The following is an 18,016-nucleotide window of genomic DNA, read 5'->3' as shown; positions in this document are numbered from 1 at the left end:
GTAAATATGAATGAAGAAGAAAATCAAATGATGTTTATATATATAATGCTATGTATGAATATATATAAGTTGATAATTTCTTTATTGCTTTGGGAATTTCTTGCATAAACTCAAGAGATCTATGAGATTCTTGATGCTAAGAGATTGTTCTTTACTTGAGATTCAAGTGTCAGTCACAAAAAAAATTGGTAACATACTATTGCAAGTTATATAGGTGTCGGTATAAAGTGTCAATTTTCTTTATTGAAATGGAAATTTATAATATATTTTCCTTTTTTGAGTCCTTATTATCTGTAAAGTGAGAGTATCTAATTTGGATGGGCCTTATCATCATGGATGAGAAAAGTCATGTTGTCCACAAATTTGCAAAGATGATGCTTTTCTTGCTTGTGTTATGAAGGTTGAACCCAAACTAATAAAAGTAAAAGAATGTTTCTTAATTGAAAAAAAAATAAAGAGGGTGGATTGAGAATACAATCTAACTACTTAATGTGTATAAAGTAAAGGATTAAAAATTTCATATGAAATATTTTCTCACTTTTATGATATTTGTATTTAACTGCATCGTGTGTGTGTGTTTAATTTCACAGTTACTTTGAAGTCTCTGGTTTCTACTTGTACAACGCCAATTCAAACCTACCATCTCCCACATCAAGTCTAACTCAGGTTACTATCCCTTTCTTCTTGCTTATAGTTTGTTATTTTCTGCTTATAGTTTATTGTTTATGGTTCTATTTAATATCAATTTAGTGTCTCTCAACCAATTTTTTGGTTTGTGGACTTATATTACCTTGAAATAAGGTAATGTCTTCTTTAAGAATTCGGGTATTCTGATTAGGTATTCTAACTAGGTATTCTATTATGATGATAGCTATTTATTATCTTGACAGAATTCCTTAGTACCTGATAGAGAAACCAAGAAGCATTTGTTTAGCTTAATTAAGACATGGATAAGACATGGATGAATTCAAACCGATTGTCGAAAGAGTACGAGAAAGGGGTATGGGAATTCGTTGAGTTTGCGGTTGCGCACTCCAAAGACCCGCTTCGAATGTCGTGTCCTTGCTTGGGTTGCTGTTATGGGGGTAAGTTTGACGGGAATAAGTTGGCATCCCATTTACTACGGTTTGGAATTGATAGAAGTTATACATGTTGGACAATGCATGGTGAGAAAAGTAACGGGAATGCTGAGTCGAGTTGTAATAGGAAGTATGCTTCAAACGACGATTGCACAGACACATACGATTGCGATCGAGTCGAAGAGATTGCAGAAGCGCTTGAAGAAGATCTTGCGGATTGTCCCAAAATGTTTGAGAGGTTGGTAAGCGATGCAGAGAAACCGTTGTATGATGGTTTTTCAAAATTCACAAGATTGTCTGCGGTGTTAAAGTTGTACAACTTAAAGGCGGACAATGGATGGTCGGATAAAAGTTTCATAGAGTTATTAGCCCTTATGAAAGATATGCTACCAGAGGATAATGTTCTTCCCAATCGAACGTATGAAGCCAAAAAGATTTTGTCCTCTATTGGCATGAGCTATGATAAGATACATGCATGTCCAAACGATTGCGTTTTGTTTCGAAACGAGTATGCAGCGTTGAATGAGTGTCCTAAATGTGGTGCCCCTCGATATAAGAAAAAGTTGTCTCCTGCTAAAGTTTTATGGTATTTTCCTATAATTCCGAGATTTAGACGCATGTATCGTAGTGAGACCGATTCAAGACACTTGACTTGGCATGCAGATGAAAGAATTATTGATGGAAAGTTGCGACATCCGGCAGACTCACCACAATGGAACAAAGTTGATACTGATTATCCTGAATTTGGAAAAGAAGCAAGAAACCTTCGGTTGTCATTGTCTACTGATGGAATGAACCCGCATGGTATTCAAAGTATCTCGCATAGCACATGGCCTGTGATTCTTATGATCTATAACCTACCTCCGTGGCTATGTATGAAGCGTAAGTACATGATGTTATCTATGCTAATTTCTGGGCCTAAACAACCAGGGAATGACATAGACGTATACTTGGCACCGTTAATCGAAGATTTAAAGTTTTTGTGGGACAACGGTGTGGAGGTTTACGATGGGTATAGGAAGGAAAGTTTCAACTTGAGGGCGATGTTGTTTGGAACAATTAATGATTTTCCAGCATACGGAAATCTATCCGGGTACAGCAATAAAGGTCAAAAGGCGTGTCCCGTTTGTGAAGATGAAACCGATACGACACGATTGGAGCTTTGTCAGAAGAATGTCTTTCTCGGCCATCGTAGATTCTTAAATTCTAATCATCACTACCGTGGGTGGAGAAAAGCATTCAACGGAAAGGCCGAACATGGTACAGCCCCGCCTTTTTTGTCAGGTGATCAAATTTTTGAAAAGGTGAAAGATGTGAGCACTCAGTTTGGAAAGCCTTTTGCACATTCACTTGTCAAGGGTGGGTGGAAGAAGAAGTCCATTTTTTTTGAACTTCCATATTGGAAGTCGTTGTACGTAAGACATTTCCTGGATGTTATGCATATTGAAAAAAATGTATTTGACAGCGTCATAGGTACGTTACTCAATATACAAGGAAAGTCTAAGGATGGCCTTAACATAAGGAAGGACATGGTAAACATGGGAATGAGAACTGAATTGGGACCCGTGACGAAAGGAAGACGAACATATCTGCCACCTGCTGTTTACACTCTATCTAGAAAGGAGAAGAAAACATTGTGTAAGTTCCTCAGTGAAGTTAAAGTTCCAGAAGGCTACTCTTCAGATATTAGAAGACTTGTGTCCATGAAAGACCTCAAGTTAAAGAGTTTGAAGACGCATGATTGTCATGTTATAATGGAACATTTTTTACCAATAGGTATACGTTCTATTCTGCCAGAAAAAGTAAGAAGCGCAATAACTAAGCTGTGTTTCTTCTTCAGGTCAATTTGCAGTAAGGTGGTCAATCCCGCGATCTTACCAACATTGCAAAAAGAGATAGTTGTTACTTTATGTGATCTTGAAATGTATTTTCCTCCCTCGTTTTTTGACATAATGGTTCATCTAGTCGTTCATCTTGTGAAAGAGACACAATTGTGCGGACCAGCTTATATGAGATGGATGTACCCTGCTGAACGTTATATGAAAATATTAAAAGGGTACGTGAAAAACAGAAGTCGACCGGAGGGTTGTATTGCCGAACGATACGTTGTTGAAGAAGCGGTTGAGTTTTGTACTGAATATCTGTCAAATGTTCAATCAATTGGACTCCCCAAATCTCATATTGTCGAAAAAAAGAAGGAAAAAGGTTAATTGGAAATAAAGTTGTGACAGTATCAATGGTCGAACGGGATCAAGCGCACTTGTATGTTCTGCACAATGAGATTGAGGTTGAGCCGTATGTTGAAATGCACAAGGTTGTTCTCCGAGATTTAAATCCAAATAGAAATGAGAACTGGATAGTACGAGAGCACAATCGAAGTTTCATACCGTGGTTTAGGGATCATATTTATTCAAAGTATCGTTCAGATCCTGCTTCAGTAACAGAAAGGTTGAGATGTTTAGCCTATGGTTCAACTGTAATTGTGCTTTTTTATAGCGCATACGCTATTAATGGATACACATTTTATACCAAAGAACAGGATGATAAAAGTACTATGCAAAATAGTGGTGTTACCTTGGTAGCTGAAGCAATGCACATATCAAGTGTGAATGACTTAAATCCGAAATTTGCAAATTTGTCATATTTTGGGGTTATCGAGCGCATTTTGGTGTTTGATTACGCGAAGTTTCAGATTCCTATATTTGGTTGCAAGTGGGTTGAAAATAATAGTGGCATACGAATGGATAAGTCAGGATTTTTGCAAGTGGATCTTAATAGGGTAGGGTACAAAGATGAGCCTTTCATTCTAGCCTCTCAAGCTAAACAAGTGTTCTATGTCAATGATCCGACAAGTACGAAATGGTCTATAGTGCTTTTATCTAACAAAATAGTTGATGAAAACATTGAAGATCAAGGTGATATTGGTGTTGGCATTGAATCTTGTACAAGAAACGATCAAAATGAGAATGAATCTTGTACTAGAAATGATCATAATGAGGGTATTTGGATCAATCCAGCCGTCCGCGTTGTTAAGAGACGCGTAGAACACAATCCTACCAAGAAAAGAAAGAGACGTTAGTGATAAAGGTAATAGTATACATATTCCGACTAATTTGTTTTATTCAATTTGTACTGATTGTTTTAATCAATAGTATAGTATTTATTCAATTTTGGTGCATATTCTCGTTTTGTACATAACTTTTGAACCATGTATCCGTTTGTCGACTTCTTTACATGTAACTATACTATTTTGACGATTCCGGAGCTGCTCATGCACTTATCTTTACATTTCGGGACTGTTTTTTTATCGGTTTTGCTTCTGCCCGTAATCAAAAGTCGGGCTTAGGGTCTGAATTTCGGAAAACCGACTTTATTTTTGAGTCCGTGGGGACGTTTTACCATAGCCATGTAAATTTCGTTCAATTCCGACAACTTTCTTTTTTGACGCTTATTTTGATTTGTACCGATTTCGTTTCAGATACACTTGTACATGCATGGTTTGACTTCCATTTGACTTGTATAGATTGTTAGCTTATTAATAGTGTACTAATGTGCTTTAGTTTGTTTGATACAGGTTAAATGGCTCCGGATAGAGATGCTCCACCTGAAAACTCACAAGAAAGAGATAATCAAGAAAGAGATGCTCCAGATACAAATGCTCCACCTGATACTGAAGCAAAAGAAGTTGCACGAGGCATCACCATTATGAAGGAAATCATTTGACATAGAGACCAAGGATTAGTATACCCTTTGGAATGTAATTCTGAATTACAGCCAATTGGTCCTAATTCTGCAAAGTTGACAAGCTACATTGGTACACTTGTTCGTATGCATATTCCAGTCTCCGTAGCTAAATGGAATCTAAAAAGCGAAGACTTGGATGCGAAAAAAAAAGCGATTTGGGAAGAGCTTCAGGTATATACCATATATGGTTGTTGTTATTATCTTGACGATAAATTGTTTACATTACTTATACTAACACACTATGCGTATGTTTTTTTGCAGAGGACTTTTGACATACCAGATGAGCGTAGACGCTACATACTTAGTTTGGCCGGAAAAAGATATAGAGGGTGGAAAGCTTTTTTGACAAATAACTATCTTAAGGATAAAGATGGAAACTTTCTTGAAGAGGCGCCGGGACGGCCAAAAAAGTATGAGATCTTCATTGATGAAGAAGATTGGGTTAAGTTTGTAAATCAAAGAGATGAAGATTTTCGGAAAAGGAGTGTCACAAATAGCGCGAGAGCATCAAAACTCGCATATCCATACAAAAAAGGGCGTTTGGGATATGCACGCTTGGAGGATAAAATTGTAAGTAAATAGAAATGCGTTTTAATTAATTGTCTAAATGTGTTTTATTTGACGATTTTATCATTTGTGTCAATGCATAGTTAGAGGAGACTAAAAGTGAGGAAACCTCACTTCCTGTACATGTGTTGTGGAGGGAAGCTCGTGTGGGCAAGAATCAAGCTGTCGATCCCGAAGTTCAGAGAGTTTTTACTGAATGTGTAAGTATAATACTGTGTCTTTAATTAAATCAAATGTTTTTTAATATATAAATGATTTTTTAATGTAAATGAATTACAGGAGACCTTGTCGCAATCGGCATCCACCGGTGAGGGGAGCGTACTTAGTAGAGCACTAGATGCTCCTGAGTATCCCGGTCGGGTGAGGGGTAAGGGTCATGGTGTGACTCCAACCTCTTTTTACAAGAGTCCTAGGAGAAGAAATCCTACCAATGAAGAAGTGTTGCAAAAGTTGCAGGAATTGCAAGCACAAGTCTCTGAATTGCAAAGAGATAAAGAGATGTATATGAGAGAAAAGTGCAACACTTCATCGGTGAAAGAAACTAGTGATAAGGCTAGTATCAACTATCAAAGGAAAGTTCCCGAGGTAATTATAATTTTTTTCCTTTTAAATTGTTCTATTTTATTAATGATAATGACTTTATATTTACTATTGGTTTAGGGCATTTCATTTTGCCAACTATACTTATCGGAACCGAATTATCGACTAGTTGGCAAGGGAAAAGTGCACAACACTTTGGGAGATTTACTTCACCATAGACTGCTCCCGGATGGACACCTGAAAGTATCGGTGGATGTTGTAGTAGATCATGATGCGATGCTACCGGTACCTGACATGGTCTCAGAGACGACATTGCTGCGAGATGCAATAGGATCATTTGTTGCATGGCCCTCGGAGCTCATTACCATTAGTGATGAGGTATATTGAAAACGATTATGAATCATTTAGTTTTCGAATGTCAATTCTAAACCGTTTATTAATTATTTTTTACATTTTAATTTTAGACTGCTCCTATAAAACCTGCAATTAAGGGTAAAGGGATTTTACAGGAGGAGGAGTCTGTTGCATCACTAAAAGAGGTACATTTAAAGTGTTAATAATTAATCTGAATCTAAATCTGCATGATTTTATATTTTACCTAACTTATATGATTTTTAGGCATCCGCTCGGGAGTCACAACAAGTGACGCAGCAAGTTCGTACCGTACCACCCACTGGTCCTTCGAAGCAAGCGGCAAAAAAAGGCGGTGCTTTTGTGCCTCGATACTGGTCGACGCTCGCAATAATGGTTGATATGTACGATTTGAAAGATGGTGCTTTACGTGAAATCGATATGGATGAAAGTGTCTTCGGTATTGAATTCAAGTCACTTATTACAATTGATGACTTGGAGGAGATTTTTAGGCATGATCAACTAGGCGTCAGTAACATGCACTCATACATCCGGTAATATTCACTCATCCGATATATTATTTAATTAGTCCCACAATATAATTTATTTACACATTTCAATGAAAATAATCTAATGTTTATTATGTTTTTATTTAAGGTTGTTGTATGACAGAGTGTTGCGCGGGAATCTATTGTCTAACAGATTCCGTTTCGTGTCTTCCGCCCATTGCAGCGGAATGGCAATTGCTTCGGAACCGGAATCAGTTAGACAACGCTTAGTCGATAGATTCATGTCCACCGGCAATACAGAAAGTCTGCATCTTTGGGCGTATAATACCCGACCAGTAGGGTTAGTTTCTCATTCTTTGTTCATCTAATCTCTGTTTCTTTTGTGTATAGCAAAATTTTCATATAACCTATTGTTTTAATTTATAGAGCACACTGGTTGCTGCTTGCTATCAACCCTATAAGGGAAATCGTGTATTATCTGAATTCGATAAATGGTGAATGGACCAATTATCCGGCTATGAAGGACATCGTTGATTTGTAAGTGGGATCGTTCTAAATATATATCCGTGTATATTTATATATTTACTTATTTGTGGGATTGATCTAAACATATGCTTTTATATATTTGTTAATTAGATCAATACAAGTGTTCTGAAGTCAACGGGACGCACAGGTATCCCGAACTAAATCTAACAACATTACTTGGATCCAAGTGCAGGTACGTTATTTTTCACAATTTTGCTTATAATATATTTATGCTACTTGATAAAACAAGACAACTATAGAATCTTATTTGTTTTTCTATGTAGTGTCCGCAACAGCGAAACAGTTACGATTGCGGATACTTTGTATTGAGGTTTATGAAAGAAATCCTTCAGGCAAATCAATTAGAGATTCCGCTCACGGTATGAATTTATAACTTAAGATAATTTCATATAATTTATTACATTTAACTAAATATATCATTCATATTATGTTTTTGTTTTGTAGTACCTTGACGAATTCCGTGCTACTGGGTACCCGAGACTTAAGTTGGAAGAAATAAAAGAGGATTTGTGTCAATTTTATATTAAGCAATTTTTCATGTAGGATTTGTGTCGATTTGAACTATAATATTATCGATGTAATGATGTATATATATAATTTTGGATATTATAATGGTATTATATTAGTATATATATTGTCTTACTGATGGCTGAAATAATATCGTCGAAAATAAATTACAGGTCGAAAATATTACAGGTTGAAAACATATTACAGGTCGAAAATATTATAGGTCGACTGGGAGGATTAAATTACAGGCTGCACATTAAAATACCTCATTTAGCAACGACAGCGCTTTTAAAAAGCGCTCTTAAAGGTCCCCCTACTAAAGCGCTTCTTAGTAAAAGCACTGCCAAAGATTAATAAAAAAGCATAAAAAAAAAAAAAAAAAAAAACGCAACATACGAAAGCGCTTTTGGAAAAGCGCTCTTATAGGGGGGGCTATCAGAGCGTTTTTTCCAGAAAAAACGCTCTCATAGGGGGGCTATCAGAGCGCTTTGCTGGAAAAAGCGCTCTTAAAGGGGGGTCTACAAGAGCGCTTTTTCCAGGAAAGCGCTCTTATAGGGGGCCTACCAGAGCGCTTTTTCCAGAAAAGCGCTCTTATAGGGGGGCCTACCAGAGCGCTTTCTGAAGCGCTTTTGTTACCTACGCCAGCGCTGTCTTTCACAGCGCTTTTAAAGCCCATAAAAAGCGCTTTTAAAGCCCTTCCGTGTTGTAGTGTATACTGTTATTACAGAAAACACAAGAAGGAGCAGAACCGTCCCTAGAAATAATACCTCTTTTAACAAGAGCCCCTTTAGTCGGAAGTCTATCCAAAAAAATCCTCCAACCAAAAGCCCGAATCTTCATTGGCACGTCCACCTTCCAAACTAAACCAAACACCTTATCAAATTCTCCTTCCGGGCCATACGATAAATTCCTAGCGTTAATAACGTTGTAACAACTTTTAACAGAGAAGAAACCATCCGAGTCCGCTTGCCAACTGTATCTATCCTTCATAATATCATTGCAGGAAAACTCAGAAACAATAGCATACATTTTCCTCCCCAATTCCTGCACCTCACGAGCATTAGACGAATACTGAACCGCGTCGCTTCGATCATAAATGTTGAATCTGTCAGCCTCAGGTCCGATCCTCTGTGTAAAAACAGCCTCACCATTATGCACAGATCTGCTGGCAGTCCCAGAATGCCGCACCAAAGGATTCTGCCCAACCAACACTGCTGGCTGATGACGCAAAGTCCCTGCCACCACTGCCATAGCATGCTGTTGCAGCAATTGAATCCCAAAGTCCCCCCACTCCCATGCTCCATTATTATAACCGCCCATGAGAGCAACAGTAACCACCTGGAAAAGAGATTCAGAAAACAGAAGCGGAAAAAGCTCCTTAAGCGCTCCCCGACCCGTCCAATTTGAAAGCCAAAAGGAAGATCCCAATCCATTTCCCACCTCACAAATGCAGTTTCCATTGAAGAAGCCTAACGGAGAGATTAAATCCAAAGACAACAAATCCCCCCACCAAGCCGAACCATGACTATTACCCTTGATATTTTCTCCGCCATGTAGCACACTAAGGCAAACGTCTCCATATCTCGCTTTCAACACCCCGTACCATAGAGTATCTGGCCGATTGATAATCCTCCACTTCCATTTGCAAAGAAGAGCCAAATTAAACTCCTCGATATTTTTTACTCCCAACCCTCCCTTCTCCATCGGAAGGCAAACCACATCCCAACTCGTCCAATGAACACACCTCTTACCTTCCGATCCTCCCCAAAGGAAATTGCTTTGAATTTTGCAAATATCTTTAACAACTTTCTTAGGTGCCTTATAGAAGGACAACATGAAAATTGCAAGACTGCTAAGGACCGACTTGACAAGCGTGCGTCTTCCCCCGAAACTAAGAAGTTTCCCTTTCCAAGTAGCCAATCTCTTTCTAATTTTGTTCAATAAAAGGTTCCAAGTGGATTGTCTTCTAGGATTGCAACCGATAGGCAAGCCTAAGAAAATGAATTCCTTATCTTCCCTCCTACACCCAAGAAAATTAGTCGCCACATCCAAGAAATTAGAAGATATGTTAATGCCGATTAATTTGCTTTTATGGAAGTTAATACCCAAACCCGACACCATCTCAATTTGCTTTTGTTAACCACCTCTATTATAATCAAAGTGACAAATATATTATTTTCCGTATGTTTATTTTTGAATATTTTAATATATAATTATATTAACTACTTATGGATTAATAATTTTAATCGAATGACGACAAAATTAAATAATATAATTAATTAATTTTAATTAGTTACGTTATGAGTGCTACCTGATGCAGTTCAATCCGTTAGAATAATATTTTTTTGTTATTTGTTTATAATGTTATTTTAAAGAATTTGTTAATATTTATAAATTAATAAATTAAAAAAATTAATTAATTGAATGAATTTATAAAAAAAAGAAGAGTAAAATGAGTATTAGAAATAAATAAAACATCATCAAGTATCCCGGTAAAATTACTCTTAGAAGTAGGGTTGGAAATGAGTCGAGTCAAGTCGAACTCGCCTCACCTCAGTTCGATTCGTTAAGAATTGACCAAGTTTGAGTTCAAGACGAACTTTTTTTCAGCTCAAACTCGATTCGTTAAGAATTGGCCGAGTTCAAGTACATCACGAACTTGTTTTACAGCTCAAACCCAACTTGTTAGAAGTTCACGAACATCTCAGTTCAACTTGTTAGATTTATCTTGTTAGGTTCAAATTGGTTATTTCATGGACTTAAAGTAATTTTTTAAAGTCTATTTTTTTAATATATATTTGACATTTTAAATTACTATTTTTTATATAAAATATATAGAAATAAAATAAAAACTATAAGATTAGAATTTATACGATGTTAATTTTATTTGTATAATTATTTGTAGAAATATTTTGCTCACTTGAGAACATAAATTATCAATTAAAATCGTTAGATTAAAAGAAAATATGATATTAAGATTTAGAGCAAATCTTTAAATCTATTCTTAAAGATAATATAATCTATCTCATATATAATCGAATTGACTCATGAACCAAATGACTCGAACTATGTATAATTTAAGTTTATCTCATTTAGTTAACGAACTTAGTTTTTAATTCATATCCAGCTCATTTAGTTCATAAACCTATTCAACAATTTAATTTTCGAATCCAATTACAAACTATTTTAAAGTTAACTTGGTTCATTGACAACCCTACTAAGAACTATACACATACAAGAGAAAAAGAGAAAACAAAAATTATGTGTATAACACTTCACATTAAATTATAATTGTTATAGCATACATTACTGATAATCAATGATGTGTATAACACTTCACAATTAATTATAATTGTCACAGTATACAAATTTTTTAACATATATAACTAACTCACAGCATAAAATATTTGCAATATCATTTTTTGTTTTTGGATGCCCCTCGCCGAAATCTAGAGATTCACGGTGGAGGGGGTGGCTAGACAACAAGCAGAGAGAGATGGATGGGAATAGGGTTTGGGGCGGTGCAAGCATCTCATTCTAGGGTTTTTACTTCAGGTAAGGGTTTGGACCTATAGGGCCTAACCTGGTGTCTAACCACATCACTCACCTTTCAGCATTAATTCCTCTGGGCTTTGTTTCGAGAAATTTACATGCCACCTCCTAATTAGACTTGACATCCCTTAAAGGTATGAAATTTCTACATTTTAGCAAATCTACGTGAGACACAGGATTTTTAAATCTTTGAGCGATACCAGAAATTTGACAAAAACAAGTAAGTTTCTGGTAGATTTTGTGAAATTTCAGGTATTTTCTATTGGAAATTTTAAAATATCCGGTATTTGTATCGGAAATTTCACAATTTCCAGTATTCTTATAAAGTTATAAAAATATCGGAAATTTTGAAATTTCCGATACAAATTTCCATATCGAAAATTTTGAAATTTCTAGTATTTCTATTTTTTTTAAAATGCTATTTTTCTTATATTTTTAATTTTTCAGTGCGGACTAGAGGCAGAGATGGTATTGTTGCGGGTCGGACCATTGATAGAGCTGAAGCTCGTGCTCGGGCGGCTGCTGATGAGGCTGGTACCTCAGTGTTACGTGCTGGACGCGTTCTAAATGGAAACGCGCACCTCGCCGTCGGGGTGGTAGAGCATCCATTGTTGTGGACGAGCAGGTGGTTCAGGATGAGGTTGATGAGCTTGAGGCGATGGCTGTTGTTCGGGATCCGGTGGCTGTTGCTAAGGAGCCGATGGCTGTTGCTGAGGAGCGGGTGCCTGTTGCAAAGGAGGAACTTGTTGTTGCTGAGTAGCAGGTTCCTAGAGTTGAGGAGCCGGTGGCTGTGGTTGAGGAGTGGGTGGTGCATGATACGGAGGCTGGATGCTCTGACGCTGGATGATGTCATCTGGACTCCATATACAGGTCACCGCACTCATCTTCCTTTTGATGTATCTTCTTTATATTCAGGGTATATCAGATGGGAGAGCCATGTGGCTAGACACTTGCCTGAGAGGTGTCTACGCCAATATGGTTATATACAAGGCATCCCACGGCCGGTCCCAGAGGCTCCAGCTGATGGCATTGATAGTTGATTTCAGAGTCACATCCTCAGCTTTCCCGTGAGATCCTTGATACAATCGTTGCGGTTCAGCAGCCTGGGCAGTGTCATGATGGATACCTGGTGTAGTTCCTCAGTGTGTCACACCCTAGGGTCATACCATCTGCCGCAGCATCTGATGTTCCAGGGTCTTCAGGTACTAGGGCTTCTTCCGATCCACCACCACTACCTCCTCATCTCGCAGGTGACCAGGACAACCGCCTGCAGTACATCGCCGTTCACTTGGATAGCCTCATGGATTTGGTGAACCCTGATGGTGAGGTTCACAGTATTTTAGCTAGGTTGGCAGATGTTGCTCGTGGAGGACCTATGTAGATTTATTTTGTTATGATTGTATCATTTGTATCATTTGTATTATTTGTATATTTGTATATTTTGTACGAACATCTTTTGTATGAACATCTTTTTTATTGCATAATCTTTTTGACTAGTACATGTTTTGAATAGATAAAGAAAATAACATCAATAATAAACAAACATAGTTAACAAACATTAGATAACAAACAACAAGCATAACTGTACTCCGAAACATGAAAACTTAGGCACTAACGGAAGACTCTAGACGAATCATACACTTCAATATGTCGTCCACAGATCTTTGGATCTTTGCATCGAATTCGATCGGACCTTTAGTTATCCTACGGCGAAATGATTTCCACATAACCTTCACATCTTCATCATTCTTCAACTCGATTAAGTTGTATTTCACCCTTCCATTTGTATCAATCCAGTCCTCTCGAAACTCGATCTTTGTCACCCTTATGTTATCGGAATCAGGCAGCAAATTATTCAACGTTTCTTTCAAGGTGGCAAATGATTCAAGCCCATTTGGAATCTTAGGTTGAACAGCAGGGTTGCGGCTATTGAAATACACTTCTACATTAATCAAATACTGAGGAAGAGGCATTTTGTTGAAATGATGTGTTATCCAATAACCCTAACACCCCTATTTATACAAATGGTGGTGCATTCTAGACCATAAAAATGTATCGGTGCAATCAGGACCCTTCAAAAGTGTCGGAAAAATCTCAACCTTTTAAAAAACCAAAAATTGAAACATACCGGAAATTTTAATTATAATGAAATTTCCGGTACTTTTTGGAAATTTGAAAATTCCGGTATACCAGAATTTTTAAAATAACTACAATTTCGGGTATGATGTGCCGAAGATTTACTTATAACAGAAATTTCCAGTATGTTGTACCAGGAATTTGTTTCGGAAATTCTTTGTATTTCAACTTTTTTTAACAAGGGTAAAATTGGGTTAAAAAACATGAGGGTGCCAAGTATAAAAAAAGGGGTGGCATGTAGATTTCTCCTTTGTTTCTAGTTGGGTCATCTTTTATGTTTTGGGCTTTTCTTTTTTCTATTTGCAATATCCAATTTTAGTCCAACACCCCTTCTATTTCTATTATTTCTTTCTATTTCAATAATTTTTTTTCATTTAAAATCAATACAAATCATATTTTAGTAAAAAATTAATTGATTAAATTTGTTTAATTAATTAATTTTGTTAATTAAATTTAGTTAATTTAATTAATCAATTAAATTTATTTTAATAGATTATTTTTTATAATTAATTCTAATTAGCCTAATTAATTAATTTAATCAATTTTAATCATCTCGTTTTGCTAAATAAATATCATTCCTCTTGATTAATTCAATTGTTTTAGTTAAGTAACTTGACTTCCTAAATCAACATATTTCAAAATGAAAACGCTTGATCCAACGTCAAGCTTTTTACCGAATCAAATTCAATCGAACGCAACACAAACACTTGATCCAACGTCAAGTTTGTTTTACGCAAAAATCTTTTTCATAATAGCATTGGATTAAAAAGGAAGAGATGGATGTATGTTTTTCATCTTCCTCGAGTATTTGATTACAACTTGTATAGCTTCACCACTTGAATACTTGTTTACCATTCAAAATACGTTAAATAAGTAAGTTTAGTTCAATTCCATAAACGGTAAATGAGCGAGTTGGACGTACGTCACACCTTTCTCCCAAGTAATTGAATACAATTTGCATTGCTTGACCATTCACTATTCACCTTTTGTTAAGGATCAGTTACGACTAAATCCATCTCACTCCTTTTCAATAAACTAATTAAACGGACGAGCTTGACGTATGTCCTACCTTTTCTCAAGTGTTTGAATACAAGTTGTATAACTTTTTCATTTGACGCTTATATCCTTAAAATTAATTCAAAACATTCAAACCTTTTGCCCTTTGGCTTTTCAATTCAAAACTTTTTCATAATACGAAAGACGCAATAATAAAAAACCAAAAAAAAAATTTCTTTCTTTCTGCATAATAAATATAAGATCACAAATAAATATTATGCTAACACATATTCGCAAAGCTGACTAAATGGGTCATGTTGACTACAGTGGATGTGAGGGGTGCTAATACATTCCCCATGCATAATAAATTCTCGAACCCTAATTTCGTTGCGACGACCATTTTCTTTTCTTTCGTGGGTTTTGCCGATATTTTCCCTTTCCTTTTGGAATAAATAAAGTTTGATGGCGACTCTGTTTTATTTTGAGTGTGCGATACACTCTAGTATTTTTCGCGCCGCGACACCTTATAGGGTGAAGTAGTCACCACTTTTGTCTATATATTTGAACAAGTGTCCTATAAAGAAACTGAAGAACAAGGTTTCTGAATGTGTTTAGTTCTATTTGTTACAGGCATAATCCTAATGCGAGAAGAATGAAGCTTGATGACAAGAGTGAACCTATGATTCTGGTAGGATATCACAAAATGGGAGCATACAAGTTGTTCAATCCAATTAATGAGAAGATCGTGATGAGTCGAGATATTGTGACTTAAGAGAATTCTGCCTGAGATTGGAATTTTGGTATTGCAATTAACAAGCCTTTGGTGAGTTATGGCGTCGAGAAAGAAATTTCAGTCGATGAAACTCCTGTCAAAGTGGAAGTCGAAGCAATTGCTGACATTCCCAACACAGTCAAAGTCGAAGAGAAAGCAGTTGAAATCAAAGAAGGCGTGACTAGCACAAGCCAAGGACCTAAAAGATCTAGATTTCGTCCAGCAAGGCTTATGAAGTGACTAGTGATGACGAAGTTACACCAGATGAAAAATTAATTCATTTTGTTTTAATTGCAGGTACTGAAATAGAACCGGGCGGTTCGATTTTGTTTGCAGTTTATATTTTGCTAACCGAAAACCAAACCCTTTTATGTAAAAAAATCTTACATACCATTATAAATATTTTTTAATTCTTTAAAGAAATTAACAAATATTATGTGTATATGTTATTATATTATTTGTGTGTTATTTATTTTATATTAAACAAAAAAACAAAATATTATTTATTTATAAATACTATTATTTTTATTTGAAAAAAAAAATTTATATACTTATTTTTTTGTTTTCATTTTTTATTTGTTAACGTTGATAAAGATGAGAATATAAGACAAAATTTAATTTACGGATTTTTTTATTCTTTTATATATAAAATATTGATAATAAAATAAATTATAGTGTCAAATGCATTTGTTTATACATACACAAAATAGAATTTTAAATTTATTTAAAAATGAAATTGTATGCATGTATATTGTCATTTTTGACAACTATAAATTTATTTCATAATAATGTATGGTTGACTATACAAAAATTATATTGTCGTTTATATTTGTATGTATAGTTCAGTAAAATTTTTGTAAAAAATCGAATTAATCGAACCAATCTAAATTGCATTGAGTTGGTTTGTTTTGATTTGATTCGATTCAATTTTACTTTTAAAAGTCAATCAAACCAAACAGAATTACATGATTTTTTGTCTCGCAGTTTCGATATCTTTTAGTGTCCAAAATCGTCCAAACCGCACCGCAAGCACCTCTACTATTCACAAGAATCATATTCAAACAAATAGAACTAAAACGTTACATATTTATAGAAATTAAATATAATTTTTTTTTCAAATTATATAAAAAAAATTGGTTCTCTTGGACCCTCAATCATTTTAATTGGCCAAAAATCTGTCTGGAAACAGTAGTCAATAAACTAATGGTCATAATTTATCGAAAAAAGAAAAAAAATAAAACCACAGTTTTGTTTTATATAGGAGGATAGCAACTTATGCCTATACTCGGGATGTGATGATGTGCATAAGGTATATCCTTATGCACGATGCATAAATACTTAAATATTGTTTATATTACTCAAAGTATCATATTTATTACTCAAAATAATATACAGATTACTCAAAATAGTATAAGTATTACTCAGAACAATGAATATATTATTCAAAATAGTTAAAATTCGATATTACTCGGAATGGTGTAAATATTACCCAGAACAGTGTACTCATTACTCACAATTAATAATTACTCATAATTAATAGATGTGTACAAATAATGCATATATTATTCATGGATTATGATATTATTACTCGTTTCTAACTAAAATGTTATTCGGAACAATTTAAATATTACTCATACGAGACTTATGCACCGTGCATAAGGTATATCCTTATGCACATCAACCTAACCCCTATACTCCATATTCTTGGACTTGAGCCACACGTATGGGTGGCGCCACAGTTGAAAAGCTAATAAGTATTTAAAGGAATTTAAAATATGTGTATAATTAGGAATTTTAAAAAAATAAATAAAAAAACTTATATATTTTAAATGAATATAATTCTTTTTTATATATTTAAAGATTTTAAAAACTATTAAGATTTTTAATTTAAATTTAAAAAAAATTATAATTTATGAAATTCAAAATAGTTTTTTGGATTATAAATTTCAAAAGAATTAAAATTTAAGCAAATACTAAAAACAACTTTTTTTTAATTACACCACAGCCTCTAACATACTCATCTCAATACACATTCTTTTTATTTATTAAATTTTAAATTATTTTCATAAATTCAATTCCACATATTTAAAATGGTGACAATGTTAGTTATCCTATCAATTTTTATTTCAAAGATATTTAAATAGTTTATCAACTCAATTGATCATGACATATATATATATATATATATATATATATATATATATATATATATATATATATATATATATATATATATATATATATATATATATATATATATATATATATATATATATATCATGGAAAACAAACAATCTTCATATTATATAATAAATTCTGGGCACTTTTCACAGCGGTTATATATTGTAACCGTGATCAAAGGTCATTTATGATTTATATAATTTGTGCTGATGCGTGTTTCGAACCCAATACCTACGTGTACGGTTTATAAATATAACCGTTGTGATAAGTGGCGCACGTCCCGCCTTTCAATAACGGTTTTTAGACCGTGATAGAAACATTGAACTTACATCCACACTCTACTTATCAACGGTATGACCCGCGTGATGGTACCCTTTTTCTAACCGTTGTGAAAGAGATTTTCGGTAGTAGTGTGGATTTAGTGTGTCTACCTATGTACCAAATCGAAGTCATTCTTAAAATAAATTGGTTGGAGTTCAACTATATTCATATCAACAGATCAACTTACTCCAATATTAAGTTTTTTTTAACTTATT

This window comes from Vicia villosa, linkage group LG5, assembly GCF_029867415.1.
Source record: "Vicia villosa cultivar HV-30 ecotype Madison, WI linkage group LG5, Vvil1.0, whole genome shotgun sequence".
Taxonomy (NCBI): Eukaryota; Viridiplantae; Streptophyta; class Magnoliopsida; order Fabales; family Fabaceae; genus Vicia; species Vicia villosa.
Note: the sequence above shows the minus strand (reverse complement) of the source record.